At 37.7% G+C, this 27,112-nt stretch overlaps 1 long non-coding RNA gene across 2 annotated transcripts in view; it reads right to left on the bottom strand.

The window, feature by feature from the left end:
- The window catches only part of LOC139032414 (uncharacterized), a 167,107-nt gene that overhangs the window by 108,924 nt on the left and 31,071 nt on the right, over window positions 1-27,112 (bottom strand). The gene's annotated exons all lie outside the window — the stretch shown is intronic.

The following is a 27,112-nucleotide window of genomic DNA, read 5'->3' as shown; positions in this document are numbered from 1 at the left end:
TCCTTATCATTTGCACATGCTATATTTGTACTTCTTGTATATGAAATAGACAAGAAAAACAAATATAGTATCAGTGCCAAAGAACTGATGCTTTTGAACTGTGGTGTTGGAGAAGACTCTTGAGAGTCCCTTGGACTGCAAGGAGATCAAACCAGTCCATCCTAAAGGAAATCAGTCCTGAATATTCATTGGGAGGACTGATGCTGAAGCTGCAATACTTTGGCCACCTGATACTAAGAGCTGACTCATTAGAAAAGACCCTGATGCTGGGAAAGGTTGAAGACAGGAGAAAGGGATGACAGAGGAAGAGATGGTTGGATGGCATCACGGACTCAATGAATGTGAGTTTGAGCAAGCTCTGGGAGATGGTGAAGGACAGGGAGGCCTAGCATGCTGCAGTCCATGGGGTCGCAAAGAGTCAGACACAACTGAGTGACTGAACAACAACAATACAAGATAGTATCAAACTATTTTATATCAAATATTACATTTAAAATAATATTTATACTTCATAAAATATACACGATATCTGAACATCTACTTATAAGAGGGAAATTATAAGAAAAATAAAACCCAGAGAATAAAGGTCAAAAAGCATTCAGGGAGAGTGAATAAAAATTTTCAGTGTTATAAAATAAGAAAATTTGATGCTGTCTCTGTTTAATGAGCTATATTGATGGAATTTTACCTATACTCTCTTAGTATGAGAAAACATCCCACCTACCAATATGTTATTTTTTCCCTCTGTTGGCCATATTGTGATTTTTATTAGGTTACATCTGTGGGACACATTCAGGATAAATCTGAGAATAAAAGACAAAAGAATTGAATGCGGCTATTTATGGAACATAATCAAGAACTTGCTGAAACTGAAAAGATAAACAGTATATTCATAACATCTTGAACAGCTACATATTTCATGTACCAACAACCGTCTCTCACAAATCAGTTTACGTGTGAAGGGTAGCTGCAGAGCTAAATTATAAAGCTAAACAGAATTTCAAATGCCCCATTGATCACCAAATTAACACCAGATTCAATTTCCCCCAAAGTTGTAATTCATTTTAATGCATTTAGTTGCTGTCTTTTATCCATTATCAATTACTTCTAGTAAACCTGCCTTCACAAATGAGGAAGGCAGTGCCTTAATTCTACTAAGGAGCAGCAGAAAAGAACACACATTATATGTGTCCACAAACTAAAGCAGAGGTTTTGATTTTGATTGTGATTGTGAGACAAATCCAGATACACTGCAAAACAGAACAAATTAAAACTCACGGGCTTCCCTGGTAACTCAGCTGGTAATGAATCTGCCTGCAATGCAGGAGACCCTCGTTCGATTCCTGGGTTGGGAAGTTCCCCTGCAGAAGGGATAGACTACCCACTCCAGTATTCCTGGGCTTCCCTGGTGGCTCAGTTGGTAAAAACTCCACATGCAACGCAGGAGACCTGGGTCTGATCCCTGGGTTAGGAAGATCCCCTGGAGGAGGGCATGACAACCCATTCCAGTATTCTAGCCTGGAGAATCCCCATGGACAGCGGAGCCTGGTGGGCTACAGTTCATGGTGTTACAAAGAGTCGGACACAACTGAGTGACTAAGCATAGCACAGCAAAGCTCCTCATAACTGATAGTTTTTCATTCTTCTACGACCTTGGAAATTATCTGCCAAGTGTATACATTATCTTGCAAAGAGGAACAACATCATCTATGGATTGAGGAAGAAGAGGACTGATGTCATGAGATACTGGCCTGGCTACATCAGCAGTTAGCTTTTGGACACAACCTAGATGCAGCTTATTTTGATGAATAGCATGGTAAGGATGTGAACTAAATACTATTATGAACATCTGTTTCTTCAAGGGTATTCTAAAATGCCACCTTTGAGAAATGAGTGTTAGATTGTAGTATTTGAAAAGCAGATACTTTAAAAAAAATGTATACTTTGAACAAATACAGCAGTTCAGGCAAGACAGTGGACTCAGCTAATATGAAATACCTTGCTACCAACACTTAGAAATAAAGTAGATAAAATATAACTTTAAAAGAGAAGAATAGCTGAGCTCAAAAGGAAAAAATGGGGGTGGGGTGGGGAAGTCACTAATTGCTAGAAAAGAAGAGGAACTGAAAATGTATTAAATGCATGAGCTGAAATGGTAGTTTTCCTGGGCACAGGGCCTGCTTATTAATGCCTCCGTGGGGTCAGGAGATGCTTTGGGTCCAGCCAGGCAAGTAGTTGAAATTTCATTCTAATATGATTGAAAAGCTAGGTAATATGGGATTTTAGAGAAGGGTTTGTTACTTCCAAAGGATACCATATATATCCAGTGACTTTTGTGTACAAAGAATTCAGAGAGGAAATGACATGAAACTGACCTTTGTCAGATTAAACAAGACTTCTATAAGAAAATAAAGAGAACAAGACATTCCTAGGAAAGGACAATTCTACCTATACACAAAGAAACATCAATCAATTGCCCAAAGGGAAACTCAGGACAGAGAATCTCTAACGCACAGATGGTTCTGACATTCTGGGGAAGTATGCCATAATACTGAAATTGAGAGTCTGTGAAAACTGTGAGGCTTCTGTCATTTTTTTCTACTCTGCCAAATTAAACAATTAAACACTTCCTTATCATTTCAAACAAATAGAACATTTCCATACAGAGGATTAATTTTTTTTTTTTTTTTTTTTTTGCTTTCCCAAAGTGCTTTTGCCTGTATTTACTATGTGCCATAGTAAACTTCTGTTATGCAGATGACACCACCCTTGTGGCAGAAAGTGAAGAAGAACTAAAGAGCGTCTTGATAAAAGTGAAAGAGGAGAGTGGAAAAGTTGGCTGAAACCTCAACATTCAGAAAACTAAGATCATGGCATCTGGGCCCATCACTTCACGGCAAATAGATGGAGAAAAGGTGGAAACAATGGCAGACTTTATTTTGGGGGCTCCAAAATCACTGAAGATGGTAACTGCAGCCATGAAATAAAAAGACACTTACTCCTTGGAAGAAAAGTTATCACCAACCTAGAAAGCATATTAAAAAGCAGAGACGTTACTTTGCCAACAAAGGTCTGTCTAGTCAAGGCTATGGTTTTTCCAGTAGTCATGTATGGATGTGCGAGTTGGACTATAAGGAAAGCTGAGTGCCAAAGAATTGATGCTCTTGAACTGTGGTGTTGGAGAAGACTCTTGAGAGTCCCTTGGACTGCAAGGAGATCCAACCAGTCCATCCTAAAGGAGACCAGTCCTGAGTGTTCATTGGAAGGACTGATGTTGAAGCTGAAACTCCAATACTTTGGCCACCTGATGTGAAGAGATGACTCATTGGAAAAGACCCTGATGCTGGGAAAGATTGAAGGCGGGAAGAGAAGGGGATGACAGAGGATGAGACAGTTGGATGGCATCACCGACTCAATGGACATGAGTTTGGGTAAACTCTGGGAGTTGGTGATGGACAGGGAGGCCTGGTGTGCTGCAGTCCATGGGATCACAAAGAGTCAGACACTACTGAGCAACTGAACTGAACTGATAGTAAACTTCACATGTAACACAACATTTCATCTTCATGTGAACCCTATGATGAAATAGCTTATCCAATATTAAAGATGATTAAACTATAGCTCTATTCACAGTGGTCTGGTGTTATTTTCTGCTCTCCGCTATCTGATGGATATTTCAGTTTTAGGACATAACTACTTCTTCCTGATACTGGATGAAATATGTTATTGATGTCTTATTAAGAATGAAATAATAGATTCTTATCTCTATCAGCTGTATCAGCTGAGACATGTCTCCCATGAACAGTCTGACCTTACAAGAATGCAAAACAAGCATCTTTTAAAAATCTCATCAGAGCCATGTATGTCATCATCAAGCTCTACATCTGGAGGGAACATGTATGCAGAAGAAATGTAATGGATTAGTGTTTTTGCCAAGTGTAAATAAATATTACTAGCCTGAAATTAAAAATATTAATAATTTAAACTTGTTATTCTTATCACAATCTTCACATTGAAGACCTCCATACATAACAATCACAATTACACTTTAACAAATGTGTCCAGGTATTCAACAAAAAAAAAGCCTATTTTTCCATCAACAGACTGTGTTACAAGTTAAAATTGACATCCACTTTGTTGTTTTTCTCCTATTCTAGCTTCAGTTACTTCTTCTACTTCACTGATCACATTTCTTTCTAATAGGAATAATAACTAATATATGTTGTGAACTGTTAAGTAAATGTTGTTGTTGTTTAGATGCTAAGTCATGTCTGACTCTTTTGTGACCCCAGGGACTGTAGCCTGCCAGGCTCCTCTGTCCATGGGATTCCCAGGCAAGAATAGGGAGTGAGTTGCAATTTCCTTCTCCAGGGAATCTTCCCAACCCAGGGATTGAACCCATGTCTCCTGCACTGCAGGCAGATTCTTTACCACTGAGCCACCTGCAAGGCCAAGTAAATATTCATATTCTATTTTCAGGTGAAATACTTAAGTTTTATGGCCACAGCCACTGATTCATTAAGGAAAATATTGAGTTTTGAAAGGCTTTCTCACTTCAAATAGCACTACAAAACACAAGTTTTGGAAGTCATAACAATGTAAACATTAATTGCTGTTCCAGCATTACCTTATGCAGAAATAGACAAAAAAAGAGAAATAAAATTATAGTGTATATAAAGTACACAATATGATAATTTAATATACATATACTTTATGAAAGGAGTTCCTCCATCAAGTTAATTAATACATCCATCATCTCATACATTTACTTTTTTTTACTATTATCTTAGTAAATTTCAATTACATAATATAGTATTAGTAATTATAGTCACCATCTTACACATTAGATCCTCAGAAGTTATTCATATGATAACTATAATTTGTACCCTTACCAGTCTTTCCTTGTTTCCTGTACCTCCATTCCACTGTTTCTATAACTTTGACTTTTTCCTTTGAGATTCCACATATAAGTGATACTATCCCTGGTAGCCCAGCTGGTAAGGAATCTGCCTGCAATGCAGGAGACCGCAGTTTGAATCCTGGGTCGAAAGATCCCCTGGAGAAGGAATAGGCTACCCATTCCAGTATTCTGGCCTGGAGACTTCCATGGACAGAGGAATCTGGCAGGCTTTAGCCCATTGGGTTTCAAACAGCTGGACATGACTGAGCAATTTTCACTTTCTTTCATGCAATATTAGTCTTTCTCTGCTTGCCTTATTTCACTTAGCATAATGCCCTCCAGTTTCATTCATGTTGTCACAAATGACAGGATTTCTGTCTTTCATGCTTTCTTCATCTATTCATTGACTAAGAATCACTCAAGTGGTTTTCAAATCTTTTTCATATCAAGTGCTAAGTCACTTCAGTCGTGTCTAACTCTTTGCAACCCCACAGACTCTGTCCATGGCATTCTCCAGACAAGAATACTGGAGCGGGTTGCCATTCCCTTCTCCAGTTCATCTTCCTGATCCAGGGATCAAACCTGCTTCTCTTATGTCTCCTGCATTGACAAGTGGGTTCTTTACCACTAGCACCGCTATTGTGAATAATGCTGCAGTGAACATGAATGTAAGTATCTCTTTGATAGCTTGTTTCCATTTCTATTGGGTAGATACCCAGAAGTAGAATTTCATATGATAGTTCTATTTTTAATTTTTTGAGGACTCCCCATACTGTTTTCCATAGTGACTGCACCAATTTACATTCTCATCAACAGTGTACAAGAGTTTCTCCTTTTATCTACATCCTCACCATTTGTTCTCTTGTGTTTTAGATAAACATACTAATAGGTATGATATCTCATTGTGGTTTTGATTTATATCTCCTTGATGATTAGTGATGTTGAGTACCTTTTCATGTATCTATTTATTTAGACATTTGTATATCTATTCAGGTCCTTTGTATATTTAATAATTGGGTCATTTTGCTTTTTGCTGTTGAGTTATATAAAGTTTGCTGTATATTTTAGATATTAAGCCCCTTTCAAATATATGATTTGCAAACATTTTCTCCCATTCTATAAACTACATTTTTATTTTGCTGATGGTTTCCTTTGCTGTGCAGAATATTTTAGTTTGATATAGTTTCACTTTTTAAATTTTGCTTTTGTTGCCTTTGCTTTTAGTGTAAAGTCCAAGACCAGTGTCAAGGAGCTTGCCCCATATGTTTTCTTCTAGGAATTTTATAGTTTAAGCTGTTGTGTCTAAATCATTAATCTATTTAATCCAGCTGAGCTGATTTTTGTGTACAGTGTAAGACAGGGGTCCAGTTTCATTCTTTAGCATGTGAATATCCATTTTTCCCAAAACTGTTTATTGAAAAGGTTATTCTTCCCCTTGTAGAATCCTTGGCTTTCTAGTCAAATATTAGTTGAACTTATATACATTGCTTCGTTTGTGGGATCTCTATTCTGTCCCGTTTGTCTATATGTCTGTCTTTATGCAAGTACTTTGTTGTTTGATTACTATAACTTTGTAGTATGTTTTGAAATTAAGTAGTGTGATGCCTCAGGGTAATAGTTAATAGAAGGTTGAGCAACCTTCTGGTACAAAAATAGAAAGAGTAAACCTCTATCAAGTGTTTTCTATGTGCCAGCCACTATATAAAGCTCTATTTTCAGGCGCCATGCCTTTTCATCTTTTTAAGAACTCTGGGATATAGAATAAATTTTACTCCTGTTTTAGAAATGCATAAACCTCATTTCAGCTAAAAAACTGTAGGAGGTAAATTCAAATCCAATTCTGTCTGATAAGCAGAGTTTACGCTTTTAGCCACTTTAATTAATATAAAATCATAGCAGATTTAGCACTAAGCATGATTTGAAAGTGTAATTTCTGTCCAGCATTAATTTTCATTCTCTCTTCTCTAGATTATTTATAAAGCCTTATTCTAATTGGCCACATTTAGATCATTTTGTGATCCATTTTCCAGTTTATACTCCATGCTAATTTATGGCATCCAGCACAGGGACTGGTTTATAGTAAGTCTCAAAACAGAGTCAATTAATTCAGACTGAGAACCTTTTCTAATTATTATACCAGTTTTTATGCATCTTTGGAGATGATAAAAAGAATTGTTTATTCAGCATCTACCATATGGTGGTGCTATGTTAGTGCTATAACTAACATAACATGGACTTTCCTGGTGGCTCAGATGGTAAAGAATCTGCCTGCAATGTTGGAGACCTGAGTTCAATCCCTGGGTTGGGAAGATCCCCTGGAGAAGGGAATGGCAACCCACTCCAGTATTCTTGCCTGGAGAATCCCCATGGACAGAGGAGCCTGGTGGGCTACAGTCCATGGGGTCATGAAGTGTTGGACATGACTGAGTGACTAAGCATAGCACAGTACAATATAACATATCTTCATAAAGATATGAAGAGAATATATAATCACTGCCCTCATAGTTTAATTCTATAACTGCTTGTCCATTGTGATAGCCAGTAGTCACAAGTGGCTACTGAACACTTGAAAAGTACCTAGTCCAAACTGAGACATTATGTAAGTATAAAATACATCCTGAATTTCAAATATTTAGTCTGGAAAAATGTAAAACATCTTAATATTTTATTATATTAATTACAAACTTAAAATATTTAATTAATATTAATTGATTAAATAAAACTATTATTAAGGTTGGGGTTCCCCAGTGGATCAGTAATAAAGAATCTGCCTGCAATGCAGGAGATGCGGGTTTGATCCTTTGGTCAGTTGAAAAGATACCCTGGAGAAGGAAATGGCAACCCAATCCAGTATCCTTGCCTGGGAAATCTCATGGACAGAGGAGCCTGGTGACCTACAGTTTGTAGGGTCGCAAAAGAGTCAGACACGACTTACTGACTTAAACAACAACAATTTTTATCATTAAAATTAACTGTACTTGTTTCCTGTTTGCCTTTTTTGACAAGACTAACAGAAAATGTAAAATTTCATAAATCACTTGCATTATGTTTCCGTTACACAACCCTATTCTACAGGACAGGAAGAGCATGCTAATGGCAATTGTAGTAAAGTTTTAAATGTCTACGATACAGGTATGCAAGGGTTATACAGAACCACAAAAAGTGTTTCCAAATCAGAAAAGAGAATTCATTAAGGCCCCATATAAGGTAACATTTGCTTGCTTATCTTCTTGCTTTCTTTCTAGTTTCCATTTGTCCCTAATTCATTTATACCACTGTTAATGGAGGCTGTGATTTCCTTGTATAGCATGAAACATCTGGAGTGCTCATGAATGCATTCACTAGCCACAATGGCAGGGTTTTTGATAAACCTCAGGGCTTTTGATAAACCTCAGGGTCTTAGTGGGGAAGACAGAAAGTCTAGATGAAGAACATCTTGAAATGTACTCCTAAATTATTTAGCCTTCTCTATAATTTTTTACTACTTCTTGTATCTCATTATCAAATGTTTCCCATCATTTTTTTTCCAAAAATCTTTCTACTTAAATGTAAATATATACATAAAATTGAACAAATCATGAGACTACAGTTGATAAATTCTCACAAAGGAAATGCACTCTTATATCCAGCACCCAGATCAAGAAACAGAAAACACCTGGCATCTTAGAAGCTTCCATGTCCCTCCCAGTCTCTACACCAAAAGTAAACAGCTATGTTGACAGTACCAGATTAGTTTTGCCTGTTTTAACCTCTGTATCTACGAAATCATGCAATGTGTATAATACCCTTGTGTTAGTGCTCCAGCCTTAGTGACCAGTTACATCCCACTTCTGTCTTTAAAAAAAAGTGAACAATCAAGAATCACCACACGTGTAAAAGAGAACAATATGAAAAAGAAAGCATGAGCAAACAAAGATCCTAAAAAAAAAAGGGAAAGATTCAAGGGAAAAAATAATAAAAAAGGATTTACCTGTTTATTAGTTTCAACCAATATACATCTGGGGATACAGATAAATACATATAATACTAAAATAATTGAAATTCTAAATACTTCATGCAGAGATATTTGTGAGAAATTGTAAGACATGAAAAATAGTATAAAATTGGGATAGTCATAGAAAAGAAAAGCTTCTAAAAGACTGAAGCAAAATTACAGAAATGAGAAATTTAATAGGGAAACTAGAAAATACATTTAGGAAAATATCCCAGCATGAAACAAAAAGACAAAGTGATCGTTTATATTAGGTAAAAGATCTAGTATCCCACTAGTAGGATTCCTATGAGAAGAGAACAGGAAAAACTGAGATGAGGAAGTAGCTGGAGCCATATTCCACAGCTGCCAAGACTTGGTAAAGTTGGGAGGAGGAGGCATGGGGATAGGGTAGAAGTATAAGTAACACTGTTTCAAGCTTTCCAGTCCTCTAAGGAGAGATAAGGTTGGTAACTTTCCACAAGCCAGCAGAGATGACAGAAAGTCTGGCTATCTGTTTTGCATGTTTCAAATGGACTGCTGCCCTGGGTGTGATGTGAGAGCAACAGTTGTCCACGCAATACAGCAAATCATAGGCATACTTTATGACGTGAGATCTCATTTCAGCTCTGGGTACAAGCTGGAAGTGACTCTTCCTGCTAAAGGTATTTAAAGCCATCCTCTTATCACAACAGTGTACAACAAAATGGGCTGCTACACCACCAAAGATCAGTGGTGAGGGCAAGGGCTGATGGTTTCTACGAAACATCCTGGAGGAAAGGCATTCTTTTTCAGACTCAGAGAAGTGGTCAGAATGAAATAACAACAAACCAAATTAAAAAAACACTATTCTAAACAAGCACATAGGAAAAGCACTAAGAACTCATTTGGCTTCCCAAGTGGTGCAGTGGTAAAGAATCTGCCTGCCAATGCAGGAGACACAAGAGATGCAGGTTCGATCCCTGGCTCGGGAATATACCCTAGAGGAAGAAATGACAACCCACTCCAGTGTTCTTGCCTGAGAAATCCTATGGACAGAGGAGCCTGGTGGGCTACTATTTGTGGGGCTGCAAAGAGTCAGATACCACCGAGCAACTAAACACACACAGAAACAATGCAGATGACATTGGAGAAAATAAATTACTCATAACTCATATAATGTATTAAAACATTATACAAAACCAATAATGAGTGAAAGAGCTTCCTTTATTTTGCATTCATATCAACTACACTGATCATTGTTATTTTAGACCAGTTTATCTTTTCCTTTTATGTTGGAGTTTGGATTATATCTTCTTGTGAACAATGTTTGTATTATTCTTCTTGCAGTTAGAATATGTAAAAATGAGGACTTTTAAATAAGTTTAAAAGTTTAGCCTGGCTTTCCTGTTTTGGTAATTTGCAATAGAGAATGAACAGTGTTCACCGTATCTAATAACTGTACAGTTGGTTCAGAAGTTCTCTGGGCTTGGCTACCCATCAACGTTTTAGTTAACCCTAAATTTAAATTTCCTTCTATCTGCATCTATCACAAGATTCATTTTTGGAAAATTAAATAATTGTAGAAGATAAATATAAAAATCATTTTATTAATGGCCAAGATTATTAAATAATATGAATCTTGTTTGAAATATTTTTTTAAAAAATCCAAATGCTCTCTGTAGGCTGTAATCCAGTAATGGCATTATTAAGAAATCTCACATTACTTAAAAATCACATGAAGAAAGCAATTGTTTCAGTGAAAGAAAGGTTAGGACTAGAGGGTTTCAAGGTCACAATTCCCAGTAGTTGCAAAGTAACACAGGTAAGCAATGCAAATTTTATTTCCTAATTTTTCAATGCTATAGCTGATTCATGTTAGGAAAACTTGCAGGAGAAGTGTCTATACTTAAAGAAGCATCTAGGCACTCTTCCTCCTCATTTTCTTGGGCTCCATTCCTTTGGCAGATAGCTAAGGAGGCCTGATCTGTCCTGCCCTTTACAAAGAACAAAATATACTCAATATGCTGGCAACATTCTAGGTATTAAAAGCATATAAAACATTTCACTTTCTTGTCTCTATGAACTGGGACAGAACTAAAAATAATAATAAAACAGTGGACAGTAAGACAGTAAGAAGAAAAACAGTAAGAACAGTGGCGCTCTTGGCTTGAACTTTATTTTAGTCCATATTAGAATCCATCTGTCTAGTTTTGTTTGATAGACTGATACAGCCAGTCCACCAAGAGTCTATTTACTTGGGGAAGAATTAGCTACTAGGGGACTGGTTTCCATTAGAATGAATAACATTTATCACATTCATGTGATGGAATATGATTCCAGTAAAAATAAATGAAAATGACAAATATCAATATGGATAAATGTTAAAAATACAAAGTTGAACATTAATTTGGGTTCCTGGACCTAATTCTCCATACACCACCAGGCAATGCTGGGAAGCAGCTGGGTGTCCTACAGTTTTAACTCAATTCTGACAGCCTCTATCTGCAGATAACATCAGATTCCACAGGTTGAAGGCTCAGTCCCACAAGATTGCCCTCTGATTCAGATGCCAGGTTATTACTTGTACTTCTGACTGACTGGCTATAAAATCAGAGGTTCCCATGACCCCTTCCTTGGGTTGGATGAAATTGCTAGAGCAGCTTATAGAACTCAAGAAGCCAATTTACTCACTAGCTTACCAATTTATTACAAAGGATATCAAGGATATGAATCAACAACTAGATGAAGGAGATACACAGGGCAAGGTATATGGGAAGGGACACAGATCTGCCATGCTCTCTCCAAGCATGCTGTCCTCCCAGCATCTCCACAAGTTCCCCAGGCTCTTGGAACCCTGCCCTTTGGGTTTTTATGAAGGCTTCATTACCTAGGCATGACTGAGTAAATCATTGACCACAGCAATTGATAAAACTCCAGCCTCACTCCCCTCCCCAGAAATTAGGAGGAAGGGACTGAAAGTTCCAACCCTCTAATCACGGTGATTGGTTCCCCTGGCAACCAGCCCAGGTGGGATCTAAAAGTCACCTTATTAACATAACAAAAGAAACCTTTGTTGTTCCCAGCACCTAGCAAATTCTGAGGGTTCCAGTTCTGTGTCAGAACTGGGACAAAAACCAAACATATTTCTTGGTATAAATCACAACATCACAAACATAAAAGAGCATGTTGAAAAATAGCAAAAGTATGATGCATGCCGCTTGTTTAAAATTTTAAAATGCAAATGATTACGTATGGTTTATAGATTTTTCTAAACAATAATATTACAAGATCAGGGCCTAAAAAGATACACATTCACTTCCAGAGAGTTTTTTCTGAGAACAAACGCAAGATTGGATAAGGAGAAGACATCAAATGTATCTATAATTATCCCATCCCGTAAATAAATAAATAAAGCTGGGGGAAAATAGAAGTTTTTTTTTAAAATCACAGATTTAAAGCAGAATTTTCCCTCAGTGAGTCCTAATAATACTCGTTAGGTAGGCCTCTAAAAAATCCTGCAAAGCACAAAATTCCTGTAAGAACCAATTAAGGTTATTTGGCACACTAGTTTAAAGGTCTAAAGTTAAAGCAAACATATTACAATTAAAACCCAACATATAAGAACCAAATTGTTCTTCGCTTCTTCTCAACAACCTCAAAACATGCAAAATACTCATCACTAATAAGATCGAAAATTGAGGGGCAATTTAATATTATTGCAGAAGTGGATTAGATGAAATGTACCTGGAGTTGTTTGTGAATTTTAATAGAATTTAGAAATGAAAGAACTTTAGAAACGATTCAGTCCCCTGGTGATTCCTGTCACTTACAGATCAGAAATGTGGTAATGGGGCAGGGATGGAAAAGAAGTGATTTTCCAATTACCTATGAAAATTCAGAATTTCTACTTGTTTTGCATTTGTCTGAAATCATACCAATTCTGTGTGGTAACACTGATTAACTTATGCTGATTAGAAGTGTTGATTGTCTGAGCTATTTGTATTTGAGTAACAAACTTCAAGATAATGAATAATTCTATAATAAAAAACAGTGCTTTTGGCAATAACACTTTTTAAAAACATTAATTTGCAATAATAATAGAATTTGTTCATAGTGATAGAAAGATTGGGGGATAAAATGAATATAGTTTAGCAAATTTTTAGAAATTGAAGATGTCAAAGTTTTAATTGCTCAGGTCCCCTGGCTGAAGATAAGGAAACCTAGTCTTCTGGTCTGGGTCACTCTGCATGCCAATTTATTACTGTCTTTGTTGAAAGAGAAGATGAGACAGGAATTTCCCAGGCTGACATGAATGTCAGATAAGTGACTGAAAATGTAGTATTTCCCAAAAGAAACAAATAGTAGAAGTATGGTTACTCTATCAACTGTGAAAGGTATTAAAAATTCACGGGAAATAAAGATGAAAGGGAAGTAACATTTACTGAGCACCTACTATGTATGTGTGCATGGGCACCTCTGTTACTTTATTTACCTTAACTCTCTGTGTTATTACAATTCCTATTTCACAAGTGAGAAAAATGAGATTCATCAAGGTGAAGTAGTTTGCTTAACTGTAAAGTGGGACACGCTGAGCCAGCACATGAAGTATTAAGATCCCTGCAGCAACTTCATGGAGTTCTTGGACTCATGTTTTTTAAGTATAGACAAAAAGATACAGAGGAACAGTAAGGGAGGAATACAGAGGGATGAGGTCAATGGGTAGGGGTGTGGTGGGAATATCTCAAGGGAAACAGCCCAAGGGAGAACAGCTGACTACTAGGTGATAAGTAACTAATGTTTGTGAACAAAACCGGGATTCTGACCAGAGAAGAACCCTGTTAGGACTCAAAGTCCTGAGACCTCAGCCTAAGGGTAAGAATGGAAGTGGAACAGACCAGTAAATAGAATCTTAGTTTACCACGGATAGTTGAGTAAACTTATATATCAGTCATTTGCCTAAAATACAGTGTGTATGCTTAATTCACATCATGTTATAAGATTAGCTATGAACTTGTGGAGTGGAAGAGCCATACTCGTTTGCTGTGTCTGACAGCAACATTGGACAATATCAATGTTAGTTTCCCATTTGTATTTTAACAAATTATACAAGTTTAGTTGCTCAAAACAACATAAATTAATTTGCTTAGACTTCTGGAGGTCAAAATCAGTTTCACTGGGCTAAAATTAAGGTAATAGTGAGGATTTATTCTTTCTAGAGACTCCAGTGGAGAATCTCACCTTTTCTAGAGACGTGCTCTATCCTTGCTTCCTGGAATGCCCATTTCTCCACCATTAAAGCTAGCAGCATAGTATCTTCATATTTCTCTTGGACTCTGACCACTGGCCTCCCTTTTTATGTACAAAGTTGCTTTTGATTACATTGGATCCACTTGGATTCACCTGGAGAAGGAAATGGCAACCCACTCCAGTATTCTTGCCTGGAAAATTCCATGGACAGAGGAGCCTTGCGGGCTACAGTCCATGGCGTTGCAGGAGTCGGACACGACTGAAGCAATTTAGCATGTACCACCTGGATAACACAGGCTAATCTCCCCATTTCAAAATCCTTAACTAAATCGCACCTGCAAAGTCCATTTTGCCATGAAAGGTGACACATTCATAAATTCTGGAGATTAGGAATGGAGGTAGCATTGTTCTGCCTAGCACAGTGATACTCAGTAACTTCTTTTTATTGGAAAGACATTTCCAGAGAGTACTCAATCCTGAAAATTTTCTCTTTACATCCCAAAGAAGACAGCTCATATAAAACACCTACACCTCAGAGAACAGAAAACAAGCAGCTACTTCTCAGTGACAGGACCTGACCTCAGTGACAGGTAGTTTATACAGTTCACAATGTGAGGAAAGTGACATCTCTTAAGTTCCAGAAATGAAAGCATATGTGCTATACAGTAAATGAAAACCAGACTGATCTCCATGAACCGTTCATTAACTCATCCTCTATCCCTTCCTCCAGATTTGATCTCAATCTCCTTCTGTCCTTTATTATAACCTGATTATTTCACTATCATGATACTTAATCTTTGTCAGATCTCACTTTTTATCTATGTGCCTCCCACACTAGACCAGGAAATCCTCAAGAAAAGGAAAGAATGATAATCCCACTCATGTGTCCCACGGCCTTGCACAGTACTTGACCTGCATTATGAACTGAGAGGAAAACAACAGAATGGGAAAGACCAGAGATGTCTTCAAGAAACTTAGAGATACCAAGGGAACACTTCATTCAAAGATGGGCACAATAAAGGACAGAAATGGTATCAACCTAACAGAAGCAGAAGACCTTAAGAATAGGTGGCAAGAATACACAAGAACTATACATAAAAAAGATCTTAATGTCCCAGATAACCACGATGGTGTGATCACTCACATAGAGCCAGACATTCTGGACTGTGATGTCAAGTAGGCCTTCGGAAGCATTACTATGAACAAAGCTAGTGGAGGTGATGGAATTCCAGCTGAGCTATATCAAATCCCAAAAGATGATGCTGTTAAAGTGCTGCACTCAATATGCCAGCAAATTTGGAAAACTCAGCAGTGGCCACAGGACTGGAAAAGGTCAGTTTTCCTTCCAATTCCAAAGAAAAGCAAGGCCAAAGAATGTTCAAAATACCACATATTGTACTTATCTCACATGCTAGCAAATTAATGCTCAAAATCTTTCAAGCTAGGCTTCAACAGTATGTGAACCAAGATCTTCCAGAAGTTCAAGCTGGATTTAGAAAAGGCAGAGGAACCAGAGATCAAATTGCCAACATCTGTTGGATAATAGAAAAAGCAAGAGAATTTCAGAAAAACATCTATTTTTGCTTCATTGACTATGTGAAAGCCTTTAACTGTGTGGATCACCACAAACTGTGGAAAATTCTTAAAGAGATGGGAATACCAGACCACCTGACCTGCCTCCTGAGAAACCTGTATGCAGGTCAAGAAGCAACAGTCAGAACCAGACATCAGACAATGGACTGGTTCCAAAATGGGAAAGGAGTATGTCAAGGGTATATTCTGTCACATTGTTTTCTTAACTTATATGCAGATTACATCATACAAAATGCCAGACTGGATGAAGGACAAGCTGGAATCAAGATTGTTGGCAGAAATATCAATAACCTCAGATATACAGATGACACCACACTTATAGCAGAAAGTGAAGGATAATTAAAGAGTGTCTTGATGAAAGTGAAAAAGGAGACTGAAAAAACTGGCTTAAAACAACATTCAAAAAATGAAGATCAAGGCATCCAGTCCCATCAGTTAGTCAGTCAGTTCAGTCGCTCAGTCCTGTCTGACTCTTTGTGACCCCATGAACCACAGCATGCCAGGCCTCCCTGTCTATCACCATCTCCCGGAGTCCACCCAAATCCATGTCCATTCAACCATCTCATCTTCTGTCATCCCCTTTGCCTCCTGCCCTCAATCTTTCCCAGCATCAGGGTCTTTTCCAATGAGTCAGCTCTTCACATCAGGTGGCCAAAGTATTGGAGTTTCAGCTTCAACATCAGTCCTTCCAGTGAACATCCAGGACTGATCTCCTTTAGGATGGATTGGTTGGATCTCCATGCAGTCCAAGGGATTCTCAAGTCTTCTCCAACACCACAGTTCAAGAGCATCAATTCTTTGGCACTCAGCTTTCTTTATAGTTCCACTCTCACATCCATACATGACCACTGGAAAAACCATAGCCTTGACTAGATGGACCTTTGTTGGCAAAGTAATGTCTCTGCTTTTTAATATGCTATCTAGGTTGGTCATAACTTTCCTTCCAAGGAGTAAGTGTCTTTTAATTTCATGGCTGCAATCACCATCTGCAGTGATTTTGGAGCCCAAAAAAATAAAGTCTGCCACTGTTTCCACTGTTTCCCCATCTATTTGCCATGAAGTGATGGGCCCAGATGCCATGATCTTAGTTTTCTGAATGTTGAGCTTTAAATCAACTTTTTCACTCTCCTCTTCCACTTTCATCAAGAGGCTCTTTAGTTCTTCTTCACTTTCTGCCATAAGGGTGGTGTCATCTGCATATCTGAGGTTATTGATATTTCTCCCAGCAATCTTGATTCCAGCTTGTGCTTCCTTCAGCCCAGCGTTTCTTATGATGTACTCTGCCTATAAGTTAAATAAGCAGGGTAACAGTATACAGCCTTGACATACTCCTTTTCCTATTTGGAACAAGTCCATTGTTCCATATCCATTTCTAACTGTTGCTTCCTGACTTGCATACAGGTTTATCACCTCATGGCAAATAGACTGGGAAACAATGGAAACAGTGACAGACTATTTTCTTGGCCTCCAAAATCACTGCAGATGATGACTATGGCCATGAAATTAAAAGACACTTGCTCCTTAGAAGAAAAGCTATGACAAACCTAGACAGCATAATAAAAAGCAGAGACATTACTTTGTCAACAAAGTCCATCTAGTCAAGGCTATGGTTTTTCCAAGTCATGTATGGAGGTGAGAGTTGGACCATAAAGAAGGCTGAGCACTGAAGAACTGATGCTTTTGATCTGTGGTGATGGAGAAGACTCTTGAGAGTCCCTTGGACTGCAAGGAAATTAAAGCAGTCAATCCTAAAGGAAATCAGTCCTGAATATTCATTGGAAAAACTGATGCTGAAGCTCCAATACTTTGGCCACCTGATGCAAAGAACTGACTCATTAGAAAAGACCCTGATGTTGGGAAAGATTGAATGCAGGGGGAGAAGGGGATGACAGAGAATGAGATGGCTGAATGGCATCACTGACTCAATGGACATGAGTTTGAGCAAGTTCCGGGAGATGGTGATGGACAGGGAAGCCTGGCGTTCTGCAGTCCATGGGGTCACAAAGAGTTGTACATGACTGAGAGACTGAACAATAACAAGGGACTCAGTACATAAATTTGAATTAATCTGCGTTTGTTCACTTAGTCATTTTTCCATCAAAACAAATTCCTTAAACAACAGTGTTTCCCTACTCTATGTTGGACATTTTATACCCACAAAGGTGTTACAGTAGGGACCTCCATTAATGGAGTTCAGAGAAATCCATGAGATTCCTAAACGTATGCACAAAATGCTAGGTATACATGAGAGGGCAAAATAGACTTTTCAGCAATGCTATCTGTGAGCAGAGCATTCAGATCACCTCTTGCTCCACTGTTGGAAAGAGTCATGTGTTGAGACATTTTTGATAGTGTGAAGGTTCAGCTTCATATGGAGCAGAATAAAAGATGGTAACAGTTTATTTTCGAGAAGCAATTGAACTTCTTAACCATGTCACTCAAATAGCCTCAGTTACTTTTTTCATAATGAAAAGTCTAATTGCTTCGGGTTCCAGTTTCCATTTTCAAGCTGGTCTGGGGCATTAGTGTCTGTTTCCATTAGCCTTTTGCTGCAAGTTATCTGTATGATGCTTCCAGTGCCAACTGCATTACCAAAATGTTGATAGCCAGTATCTTGGCCTGTGGTAATTTGATGCTTTCAATGTTAGAACTGCCAAGCTGTTAATTAGCTTAATGTAAGGAATACACATCAACTTTTTTATTTTCATTTTGATCAGACGGCATTATTTTCTTTTTAAGTAGATGTCTGCTAAAGTGTTTTCAGAGGTGCTTGTTTTCACAAAATAATCATTCTGGATTAGTGAATTTTGAACAGCTGCTTCAAGTGAGAGCTGATCTAGTCCATTACTCGAAGCATGAACCAAAACATTATTGGTGCACAGAGAATTGATGGGAAAATCCACTTTTGCCACGCTCTGACAACAGCATGCAAATCAAGATGGTGCTCTGGGACAAAGGCGATTTCACTATTCATAGAACTTTAATATCTAAAGTTTTCTTGATTAGCAGAGAGCAGATATACCTACTAAGAATCAAGTCTAATAGAGAAAAGGAAGATAAGCTTTTTAAGATTTCACTGCAAACATGGATTTTTCTTTCATTCTCCTCTGTCTATGCCAAAATGTTTGTATTGTTAAGGAGGGCAAGAGGAGAAGGGGATGACAGAGGATGAGATGGTTGGATGGCATCACCGACTCGATGGGCATGAGTTTGAGTAAACTCCGGGAGTTGGTGATGGACAGGGAGGCCTGGAGTGCTGCGATTCATGGGGTCGCAAAGAGTCAGACACAACTGAGTGACTGAACTGAAGTTTCACTATGACAACCCTGTCTTAGGGATTAGGATTTCTAATTCATATTCCAGCTTTCATCACTCATTTTAAACTGTAGATTTTAGGATTCCAGATTGAGTTTGCTGAGTTGGCAGTCAGGCAAGTAATCATTAAAACTGAAAATGGCATGGCCCTGACAGTAGAGTCTTTGAGCTCATCTGAAGCTTGAGGATGGCTGGAGCTGCCACATGGCATGAATGGTAGCTTCTATCCTGAATGAGGTAATCTATGCTGCATAATGCCAAGGACTGGTAGATGATGAGTACTGTGTATTATAATCCTCATCAATGACAATGATGAAAATGCTGATAACAATGATAAAATTGTTATTGACAAGGAAAAATGGAGTCACGCCTGATTCTTAGATTTAATTATTGTTAGATTATCCTGGCAGAGAGCATGGTATAGTGAAATAAGTTGGGACCTAGAGGATGTCAGGAGACTTAAATTCTAGACCTGCTTCTCACATTTTTCATTTCTATGGTATTTAGAATGTCAAATAATTTCTCTGGGTGTCAGTTTCCTCAATCATAAAATGGGGATAGGAATGGGTATTAACTATAAGTTAATAAGGTGATAGAAGTGCTCTAAAACTGCATCATGATGATAGATGTGAAACTTGGTAACTTTACTAAAAGTTACTGGATTATACACTTAAAATGGATGAATATTATGATAAGTAAATATTTCACAGTTCATTAAAAAGACAAAAATGCTCATTTATTCTTTCAACAAATGAAATCCTGTTTTCAAAGAGCTCATAATTGCAAGCAGAAGATAAATAAATTTGCAATTATTCTTTCACCATAATATAATCAGTCCTTGTAACATTTACTCTATCAGTCATGATTCTAAGCACTTTACACACATTAACCCTTAATTCATCTTGACTATTACCACTTCCATTACACTGATGAGGAATATGTGGTACTGATTACTGAAAGTCATACATTTAGTAAGCTGGGAAGCTGAGATTTAAACCTATGGATTTTGGCTCCAGAGTTTATTACTCTTAACCAGTTCTCCCAGGAGCTTCTCAATAACACGAAACAACCTCAAATAGTCAGGGAAGAACTTAAAAGAGACATGAAATATTGAAACATATACTGAAGAATTGAGTAAGAGTTTGCCAACAAAGACATGGAGGTAATGCCAATCTAATCTGAGGAAACAGACTATATTAAAGCATGAATGCATGAAATCATAAGATGCCAAGCTCTCTTTCAGCTCTAAACACCTAAAATTCTGGAAACAGATCAGAGTGATATAAGTAGAACTAATCAAGGAAATAGTTTAAAAATTTGAATAGAAATAGTGAAAGTGTCCAAAAATTTTTATTCCTTTGTGAAGTTTCTTTTTTTCACAACTATATAGCCTACTGCAGATGCAGCCAAAAAAAAAAAAAAAAGAGGGGGGGGATTAGTTGTTTTACGCAGCCTAATATTGCTGTTTTCAAAGGAGCAATTTTTCCTACTTGAGTTACCTGGCGTAGAGAGAATGGGAAACACAAATAGCTTCTGTTTGTATAAGTACTGGGGGGAATCCAGGCTTAGACACCTGAGACTCCTCAGGCCAGTGTGAAATCACTATATTTGTTTCAACTACAGCCAGAGAGAAAGGAGGGGATGAGAAGGACATGAAGACAGCAAGTGTATGAGGCAAATCCAGCCTAGTCCAGTGAGGACTACTTACTGAGGCAGCCTCATTTGCAGATATATGGCCTTGCAGCAAACTTTATCAAGATAATGAGTTATATAAGCAAACTGCTATAGTTCAGATTCTGATGTTTTATATAACTTTCCTCTTTTGGATAGTATCTTTTTCTCATTCACTATTATTTTAATATCATCTCTTCATTTATGATTTCACCAATTTTGTTCCTATTTCAGAATTGCTTTTATCTTTATTTTACATCTGTTTATGTATTTTTGATTGTTTTTGTTAATTTCTTATATTAAAATCTTAATTTATTTACTTCTCTCTGATTTGTCAATTAAAGCTTGTAAGATTTGTTTTTAAGCATAATTTTGGCTACAGCTTTTTATTGTTTTAGCAGACTTTTAAAACAATTTCATTTATTTATGTATGTATGTCTGTGCTGGGTCTTCGTTGCTGCGTTCAGGCCTTCCCTAGTTGAGGTGAGTGGGAACTACTTTCTAGTTACTGTGTGTAGGTTTTTCATCACAGTGGCCTCTCTCGTTGCAGAGCATGAACTTAGGGCTTAGTTGTGTGGGATCTTCCTGGACTAGGGATCAAACCAGTGTCTCCTGCATTGGCAGGTGAATTCTTGACAACTGAGCCACCAAGGAAACCCTTAAGTTTTAATATACGGTTTGTGACTAGCTTGATGAGTAATATCAACTTAGTGAGATATATACATGAATTTTTTTTTTTTTTAATTCTTGGTAAATAGTCATGATTAGCTGATTCTCCCATTCCCATCCTTTGTTGACAAATTGGACAGAATTCATGCCATTTTTGATTAAGATGTGGCCTAGTCATATGTTTATTAGGCAATTCTAGTTAAAATTTGCTACTAAGAAGAATAAAATACATCAAGTCAAATAACCATTGTGCAAAAGTGACAGGAAATGTCAACATAAAGAAAAGAATCTTTTATAGGCAAAATGCATGCAAAATGATTGAAAAAATAGTACTAATTATGTTCTAGCTTACTGTGTGGAACTGACAGGTCTATCCAAAAAAGAGAATATTTTTGAGGGAAAAAAATGGAGAGTCATTTAAAATAAATAGGTGTTTATTATCTTCACATTAGATTCAGAAATGAGGAAGAATTCCAACCCTTAGAATTGATGGAATTCTGGGACCTGGGGTCCACCGACACTAAAGATTCGCTTTCTCTCTTGACTCTGTGACTGTAAAAGAATAGCAGCAGTGCTGTCTGCACCATCAGCAAAGCCTGAGAAATTTATGACTTTGGGAAGCAAGTCCATTCCTTGGAAACGGAGAGGCAAACTCAGCTCTGGGCAGAAATAGCACCGACCAGTCTCAGTGGAACAAACAGAACTTAGCCAAAGAGAATAGAAAATATGTCTGTAATGAAGCAAATAATTGAATGGATACGGCTGGGGAATTGGAGGAAAGAGGACTTATGTATATGAATTCTGCCTCTCTTGACTTCTTTGTTTCTAACCTAATATAGCTCCTTTTCCAGGAGCTGGCATGCTGAAGTGGCAATCCATAGTCCATAGTATGTGGGTGACTCTAGAATGTTAAAGGGATGTCCAAGAAGATTAAGGGTTTCCCTGGTGGCTCAGTGGTTAAGAATCTGCCTGCCAAGCTGGAGACATGAGTTCGATCCCTATGATGGGAAGATCCTTTGAAGAAGGAAATAGCAACCCACTCCATATTCTTGCCTGGGAAATCCCATGGACAGAGGAGCCTGGCTGGCTACAGTCCATGGGGTCACAGAGTCAGACACAACTTAGCAACTAAACAACACAGCAAAAGGAAGTATAAAGTTTAGTCTAAGCAGTCTAAATCTTGCTGAATTCTTACACACATTGAGGGTGGAGTTCACGGATTCCCATGTTTTTCATGAATTTCTCACTCTCCTTCTATCCATTTTCTTAACAACACATCCTTTGACACTATTTATGATGCTGCAGAGGTGAAGTCCAATTGAAATGTGGGTCCATGCGTGGGTTGGAGTTGCTGTTAGTACACTCAGAGCAAGTATGATAAATAGATTCTGTGTTTCTCTAGGTGCCTTTCTATGTAAATGGATGACTGCTGCCCTGGGGAATGAGCAGGGCCTGCAGACATGAAGAGAGATTAGTTTAAGTGTGACAAGGCCATAATCTGTAACGAAGAACATCCATCACTGTCACACCAGAGAATCACAGTGCTGGGAAGACCCTCTCTGCTTGAAAAAGGTCTCCCACTCCACGGCTGACAGTTCAGGGCTCCTTCGCTCTACTGCACTTGTCCTCGCCAAAAAAGCTCTTTTATTCAAATTTGACAAACTAATTACTGCTACCATTTGGCTTTGAATGACTCAATTATGGCTGCAGTCACTTGGTTTAGTAATTACTAAAATTATGGTTTGGGCCCAAGTCCAGTTCTGTCTTTCCCCTCTTCCCTATGGAAGCAAGGAGAGGCATTTTTACAGGCAAATAGATGGTGATTCAGGAGCCAGGTTGTAACCATTCATTTTAAATGACCTCAGTCAATGGGAAAATAAAACTGAACAGCCTGGTTTGAGAAGAGGGTTAATTTTTTCTTGCTCTTTAAGAAAGCTGGCACCCTGAAACTATAGGTTTGGTTTCCATGGATAATTCTGGTCTATTTGTAAATGAAGCAAAACTTTTTTTTCCTTTTCCTTTTGTTCTTATGCTAGACTTTTTAGAATTTGTTAGTTAATACATGGCATTTTGGTTAAACTAGAGCAAAGATGCTAAGTTCTTAATATCCCCTTCCCAGGCTTTGGAGACAGGAAAGCCTTGGGGAGGCATACAAATTCTTAATGATTCTGAGGGCACAATTCTCCTTGATTTGGAAGCTTTATTAGAGTTTTATTGCTGAACTCACTGGGTATAAAGAAAAAAATGTTTTGTCAATTAAAGAACATTAGACAGTTTGAAATTATGGCTCTGTTATATATCACAGATATGCAGATGACACCACCCTATGGCAGAAAGCAAAGAGTAACTGAAGAGCCTCATGATGAAAGTGAAAGAGGAGAGTGAAAAAGCTGGCTCAAAACTCAACATTCAAAAAACTAAGATCATGGCATCCAGTCCCATCACTTCACGGCAAATAGATGGGGAAACAATGGAAACACTGACAGACTTTATTTTGGGGGGCTCCAAAATCACTGCGGATGGTGACTGCAGCCATGAAATTAAAAGGTGCTTGCTCCTTAGAAGAAAAGCTATGACCAACCTAGACAGCATGTTAAAAAGCAGAGATAATACTTTGCCGACAAAGGTCCATATAGTCAAAGCTATGGTTTTTCCAGTAGTCATGTATGGATGTGAGAGTTGGACCATAAAGAAAGCTGAGCACCTAAGAATTGATGCTTTTGAAGTGTGGTGTTGGAGAAGACTTGAGAGTCCCTTGGACAGCAAGGAGATCTAACCAGTCAATCTTAGAGGAAATTAGTCCTGAATATTCATTGGAAGAACTGATGCTGAAGCTGAAGCTCCAATACTTTGGCTCCCTGATGCAAAGAACTGACTCATTTGAAAATACCCTGATGCTGGGAAAGACTGGAGGCAGGAGGAGAAGGCGATGACAGAGGATGAGATGATTGTAAGGCATCACTGACTCAATGGAGATGAGTTTGAGCAAGCTCCAGGAGTTGGTGATGGACAGGGAAGCCCGTTGTGCTGCAGTTCATGGGGTTGCAAAGAGTCAGAGATGTCTGAGTGACTGAACTGACTGATGGTTCTGTTATACTTGTCCTGTGTAACCCTGGTTAAGTCGATTTAAACAGTGTTGTTCTTTCGTTTCTAAATAAGACTAACGTGAGATACCTCCGTCAGGGCATGTTTATGAGAATAAAATGAAGTACGGGAAGGAAACAAAAACCAAATGCAACAAAAAACAAACAGCTAAAAACATGATAGACACTAAAGCCACCATATCAATAATCATTTTACATGTGGAAGGTCTAAATATACCAATAAAAGACAAAGAGTGTCAGAATGGATATAAAAATAAGACCTGACTATATGTTGTTACAAGAAATCCACTTTAAATATAAAGACTAGTGTTAAAAATAAAGCAATGATATATCATGCTAACATTAATTAAAAGAAAGCTGAAGTTGCTATATTAATTTCATACAAAGAAGAAAAGGGAATTTTCAGAGATATAGATGGACCTTATACAATGATAAATGGGTCAGTTCTCTGAGAACACATGCTACTAATAGTACATCAAAAGACATGAAGCAAAAACTGATAGAAACGCAAGAAGGAAAAAGGCAAATGTACAATTATAGTTAGAGACTTCAATACCACTCTCTTTCAGTAATTGAAAGATCAAACAGGCAGAAAAGCAGTAAAAATATAGTTTACCTGAACCACACTATCAGTCAACTTGATCCAATTGACATTTTAGAATACTCCATTTGACAGCAGCAGAATGCACATTCTTCTCAAGTTCACATTTAACATTCACCAAGGTAGATCACATTATAGCTAATAAAACACACCTTTTAACATGTATATTTTCATATGCGAAATAGATCGCCAGTCCAGGTTTGATGCATTGAGACAGGGTGCTCAGGGCTGGTACACTGGGATGATCCTGAGGGATGGGATGGGGAGGGAGGTGGGAGGGGGGTTCAGGATGGGGGACACATGTACACCCATGGCTGATTCATGTCAATGTATGGCAAAAACCACTACAAGATTGTGAAGTAATTAGCCTCCAATTAAAATAAATAAATAAATTTTAAAAAACAAATTTAAAACAGTAGAAAGCATATAAAGTATGCTGTTAGACCACAGTGAAATTAAACCATAAATCAGTAACAGAAAGATAGTTGAAAAATCTCCAAATACATGGAGAATGAAGGCCCATAAGGAACAAAGACTGGAATGAAGAATTCACTTGGAATCTAAAATCAATGTTTTCCTTTGTGTGTTTGTGAAGGGGTCGCTTTGGCAAGGGAGGCTCTGTTCGTTTGTTAGGTATAAAGATTAAGATACAAAGGTTAGAATGAGAACTCATTACTCTGCCTGATAATTAAGTTAGTGAGAATTCTCTTATGTCCCCTTGCAGAAGCTCACCTTGTCCACAAATTTGTCAATCATCATTTGTAGATTCTGTATTTGTTATTTTCGTCTGCCCCCTACAGTTTATTTGTAACCCTAAAATCAGTGCTCCTGGTGTTTTCACGTCATTCATGAACATGGCAGAAAGGCAAAGAATTTGACTCACTCAGCTCACATATTCCCAGCTGAGGTCAAACAAACTGACATTCTGCCTTCTTGCTTCAGCTTTCACACAATAAACAAAGTTTATTTTCATGTTTAATGCATATTTTCCTTATTCTCTTCTCTTTTTTTTTTTTTGGATGATATTGCCATTTAGATTGACCTTCATGTGTAATACTCAAATGCTGGCTAGTTTTCCTAAGGCAAGAAAACTGTGATGTGCCTTATGGAGAAAATACATGTGTTAGATGAGTTTCATTCAGGCTAGGAACTATAATGCTATTGGCTGAGAGTTTACTGTTAATGACTCAATAATATATATTAAGATGACTTTAAACAGACACAAGTAAAACAAAGTTTTATGTATCATTCCATGAATAAAAATGTGACCAGAGGCTGGGTGGAATCTAATCCTGTTCCCCCAGGAGCATTGGTTCAAAGTTAACCAATTCAGTGATTGTGAGGACTTTATAGAATGTAGCTATCTTGAATGATGAAAGCTGTCTACAAATACAATTGTTGACACCTACTGGACTGTGTTGATCAGTATAGAAAATCTGTTTGGTAAATATAGACTCCTTCCTATATGTCAAACTTATTCTAAGTTATGAGGAAACAGTAGTATACAAACCAAAGATTTCATCTTTTTTCCCTCATGAAGCTTATAGTAATGTCAGAGAGGAAACAGACACATAAATAAATAAAGAAGCACAAGCTGGAATCAAGATTGCTGGGAGAAATATCAATAACCTCAGATATGCAGATGACACCACACTTATGGCAGAAAGTTCACTTGATGAAAGCCTCTTTATGAAAGTGAGAGAGGAGAGTAAAAAAGTTGGCTTAAAGCTTAACATTCAGAAAATTAAGATCATGGCATCTGGTCCCATCATCTCATGGGAAATAGATGGGGAAACAGTGTCACATTTTATTTTTGGGGGCCCCAAAATCACTGTGGATGGTGACTGCAGCCATGAAATTAAAAGACACTTACTCCTTGGAAGTAAAGTTATGACCAACCTAGATAGCATATGTAAAACAGAGACATTACTTTGCCAAAAAAGGTCTGTCTGGTCAAGGCTGTGGTTTTTCCAGTAGTCGTGTATGGATGTGAGAGTTGGACTGTGAAGAAAACTGAGCCCCCCAAAATTGATGCTTTTGAACTGTGGTATTGGAGAAGA

Source organism: Odocoileus virginianus, chromosome 31 (genome assembly GCF_023699985.2).
Source record: "Odocoileus virginianus isolate 20LAN1187 ecotype Illinois chromosome 31, Ovbor_1.2, whole genome shotgun sequence".
In the NCBI taxonomy this organism is placed as follows: domain Eukaryota; kingdom Metazoa; phylum Chordata; class Mammalia; order Artiodactyla; family Cervidae; genus Odocoileus; species Odocoileus virginianus.
The sequence above is the reverse complement of the archived record's forward strand: the minus strand, read 5'-3'. Positions and strand labels throughout refer to the sequence as shown.